Here is a 4456-nt window from a genome sequence, read left to right as displayed (position 1 = left end):
CACCCAGGCGCCCCATGTTTTTCTGACAGCTACAGAACAAAAAACACAGGTGAAATTGAATATGTTTCATTTAACCAAATATATCCAAAATGTTACCATTTAAATATGTAATCGCTAGGGGCGCCTGGGTGGCACAGCGGTTAAGCGTCTGCCTTCGGCTCAGGGCGTGATCCCGGCGTTATGGGATCGAGCCCCGCATCAGGCTCCTCCACTAGGAGCCTGCTTCTTCCTCTCCCACTCCCCCTGCTTGTGTTCCCTCTCTCGCTGGCTGTCTCTATCTCTGTCAAATAAATAAATAAAATCTTAAAAAAATAAAAATAAATAAATATGTAATCACTATAAAAATAATAATTTTTCATAGTGAGTCTTCAAAACTAGTGTCTGTTCTACACTAACGCCTGTCTCAATTTGGACTGACTATATTTCAAGTGTTCATTAGCCACATGTGGCTAGTGGCTCGTGTATTGGAGAGCAAAACTGTAGATAATTATATAACACAATTTTTGTCAAAATACCCTCATTAAAAATTCTTTAGTGAAAAAGGAAATTCAAACACAAATTATAAATATTTAGAGATGAACCATGAGAATATGCCAGAACTTTTGAAGTGTATTAGATACAGTCAAAGCAATACTCAGAAAAAACACACAGATACACAAATTCATACAGAGTACTCAGAAATATTTAAGAAAGACTGAAAAATTATCAAAGTATGTCTTCAACCCAAGAAACTCCTAAAAGAATAGCAGATAAAGTCAAAGTAGAAAGAAGGACATTGAAAAGATTAAGGCAGAAATTACTGAAATTAGAAAGCAAATCAACGGTACAGTTGAAATGAAATTTACCAAAACATCGAAGCTAATTTTCTTCAGGTGTTTCTTTTCCCTTGATTTTCTGCTTTACTTCTCTTGCCAAATTTTCTAAGAAAAATATTGCTTTTTTTTTAAGTGAGGGATTTTATGAGGACTAATCTTTTTTTTCATTAGTTTCAGAGGTAGAATTTAGTGATTCATCAGTTGCCTACCACACCCAGAGTTCATTACATCAAGTGCTCTCCTTAATGCCCATCACCCAAGTTTCCCTTTCCCCCACCCACCTGTCCAGCAACCCTCCGTTTGTTTCCTAGAGTTGTGTCCCTTACGGGTTGCCTCCCTCTCAATTTTCATCTTATCTCATTTTGAAGGCTAATCTTCTTTTTTTTTTTTTTAAAGATTTTATTTATTTATTCGACAGAGATAGAGACAGCCAGCGAGAGAGGGAACACAAGCAGGGGGAGTGGGAGAGGAAGAAGCAGGATCCTAGCGGAAGAGCCTGATGTGGGGCTCGATCCCAGAACGCCAAGATCACGCCCTGGGCTGAAGGCAGACGCTTAACTGCTGCGCCACCCAGGCGCCCCTGAAGGCTAATCTTCTTTTTAAGATTAAGCATTGCTTTTATAACACAAAAATTCTGTCTTTAAAAAAAATGTCCTATAACACCACAGATAACTTTGGAAGACTAATCTTCAACACATTAAAGTTAGAGTAGTAAAATCTGTTTTTAAAATTTGGTACCTTTGAATAAATTGCACTTTAAAAACAATTGGGTGAGTTGTTTGAAAACCGGGCTGTTCTTAGACCTGTTGCGGAAACCTTCCTAGACAAAGGCATCAGTAGAACTCTGGAAGGAGTTCTCTAAGCTTTCTCTCCCTCACAGCAGAATCCTTATAGAAGCCTTATGACTTTGTGTTCTGAGTAGAGGAAAGCCAAGGGCTTCTGAAAATGAAGAGTAGCTGGCTCAGAAGGGCCTCGGGCAATGGCTATGGATGGCTCTAGCCTGGACTGGAGATTTGGCCTTTTATCCTTAAAAAAAAAAAAAAAAAAAAAAAAAAAAAAGCAAAGGAGGGGGAGGAGGACGAAAGTTAGCATTTCCTCTGATAAAGACCTAGTACTCCAAGAATAACCCAGAGCCAGAATTGAACCCTTGGAAAAGTGCACACACACACTCACACCCTGGGCTGGGCTGTCAGGAGTCACTGCCTGGCCACAGTCTGCTCACCCACATATGGTCATGCTCAGTGCAAGTCATTCACCCTTAAGGTCCCCCAGCACCATCCGGGCATCTTGCAGGGCAGGGCGAGAGCTAGGCAGAGGAAAATTCCTATCTGTCAAGTCCCAGCCCTAGAGGGATAGTCCCACCCATCTTCCCTAGGAGAAGAGATGCCCTTCTAGAAAGGCCAGAACCTTAACCTGGGATGTGGGTCCCAAAGACCTTTCTCTGATTTATGGAAGGAGAGCTTTGTGACAGCTGCCGTTTCCCTCTGTAGATTCTCAGATGCTGTCGCCCATGGGCACAGACATTTAAACGTTGGGTTCAGTGCGCGTGTGTGCACCTAATCTCAGTGGGTCCTCCTGAGACCCCCTGAGCATCAACCCTAGCGCACCCCTGTCCTCCCCACATGGTCGCATTTCAGCTCCAGCAAGATGAAAGAAACTATCACAAACCAGGAGAAACTCGCCAAACTGCCAGCACAAGCGCTCCTTGATGGGAAAGGAACTGCTCTCCGAAAAGAAGAAGGTGGTTCATAGAATGGCTACAGCAGATGATAGAACACTTCGGGTCTCCGTAAGAAAGTTCGGGGTAAACAGTGTCTCTGGTATGGAGGAGGTGAGTATGCCCGCAAACCAAGAGCAGTGGTCCACTTTCACAAGCCTCAAGCACAGGCATCCCCGGCAGCGAACATTTCCCCATCACAAGCCACGCTGAGACAGAGCCGATGACAGAAATGCTACCCAGGCGCTCACAGCAACTTGGTGCAGACTGTCTGACTAGCTGAAGGAGACGGGCTGAAGCTCCGCCCACACGGTCTGTGGCTGGAGAAGCACCGCTTGCTACCAGAGGGGTTGATAATGAAGTTCCAGATCTTGCGGAGAATGCAGAGGAAGCTTCCAAGGATGAAGCAAACCGAATTGAGCCAAGTCCTGAAGAAGTTAAAACTTGAAGAAGTTATTGGGAGCTGCTATTTTATATTATGACCGCTTTTTAAAATGTTGTTCATGGATCTGATAAAATTTAGATCCCTAGTATTTTTAAGCCCAGCCCCTTGGATGCTGCAGCTCTTTTCAGTTTTTGCTTACGCACAATTCATTCTTTGCAGCTAATTAAGCTGAAGAAGCCTGGGAATAAAGTTTGAAACAAGGTTAATAAAGTTCTTTGCCTAGGGGAAAAGAAAAAAGTCGGGTGCAACCCACCCCTTCTGTCCTCCATCCTCCTCCAGAACATTCCCCTTGAGCTCAGCCTCCCCTCCCGCCTCCACTTGCTAGTCTTCTTGTTGAGGCGTTTAAGCAGCAGAATAGATTTTTGGTTCTCACAAATGCACACACACATGGACATATCCCAGACCCCAGTATTAGTCAATCCTCTGAATCTGTCTACGACTGCCTTCATTACGCACAGAGCCCTTATCTTTGGGGGGAAGTAGGAAGGGAAGCCAAAATGGGGGTCATTGCATAATACGACCATATGATAGTAGGAGAGCCCCAGGTGGGAATGAGAGCAAACTTAGGAGAGGATAATGGTAACCCATGGGAAGATTTTAGAAGTTATGTGGGTCCCACATCAAGAGTGTCTTTTGAGGGGCTCCTGGGTGGCTCGGTCGTTAAGTGTCTGCCTTCGGCTCAGGGCATGATCCCATAGTCCTGGGATCGAGCCCCACATCGGGCTCCTCCTGCTTCTTCCTCTCCCACTTCCTCTGCTGTGTTCCCTCTCTCTCTGGCTGTCTCTCTCTCTGTCAAATAAATAAATAAAATCTTAAAAAAAAAAAAAAAAGAGTGTTCTTTGATGTTCAAGCCACCCCTTAACAGTGATTCTGCGTTTCACTCAGTGCATGTTTGTAAGGACTCTGATGGCCTATTTTGTTGGTAACATACACCTCTGTATTTCTGACATTGCACGTTAAATTCTTTCAAGACCGTGTGAGTTTATTCTGCGTGCTGTAGCACTGGACCCAGAGCATGGGTGTGCAATTCCAGCTGGCTAACAGATTTAACAGAACACACAACATTCAGTGGAAGGGACCCTCTTGTTCTCTACAGAAACACCAATGACCTGCACATGCAATGGGCTTTTCCAACACCTTCTTCTTGAATACCTAGTTTTGTAAGTCGGAAGTTGATCCTAGTGTTCTGTGTTGGTTTGTTTAGTTTTATAACTAAGTGTAGGTAGGTATGACAGTAACAAACTTCCAGGCTACAAAGTATTTTACCAGGAAACCCATGGGGTTTTTCTGGGTTTGTTTTTACCATTAATATTGTAGCCTGAGCGGTCTTCAAGGCATGACGTAGTCTTTAAAAGTACAAGTTTTAGAAGATGCATGCGCCACCTCCTAAATCATCTACAATTAATGTAACAGTTTCCCTGTTGTTGAATTATTTATTTATTTATTTATTTATTTATTTATTTTGGATTTTCTTTATTA

General features: G+C 43.2%; 1 pseudogene; it reads left to right on the top strand.

The window, feature by feature from the left end:
* Positions 1-1866: 1866 nt before the first annotated feature.
* On the top strand, positions 1867-2980 carry LOC103681071 (annotated as a pseudogene).
* The last annotated feature ends 1476 nt before the right edge of the window (positions 2981-4456 follow it).

The sequence above is a fragment of the Ursus maritimus genome, unplaced genomic scaffold, assembly GCF_017311325.1.
Source record: "Ursus maritimus isolate PB19 unplaced genomic scaffold, ASM1731132v1 scaffold_36, whole genome shotgun sequence".
Classification (NCBI taxonomy): Eukaryota; Metazoa; Chordata; class Mammalia; order Carnivora; family Ursidae; genus Ursus; species Ursus maritimus.
This window is presented reverse-complemented; position numbering and strand designations above follow the sequence as displayed.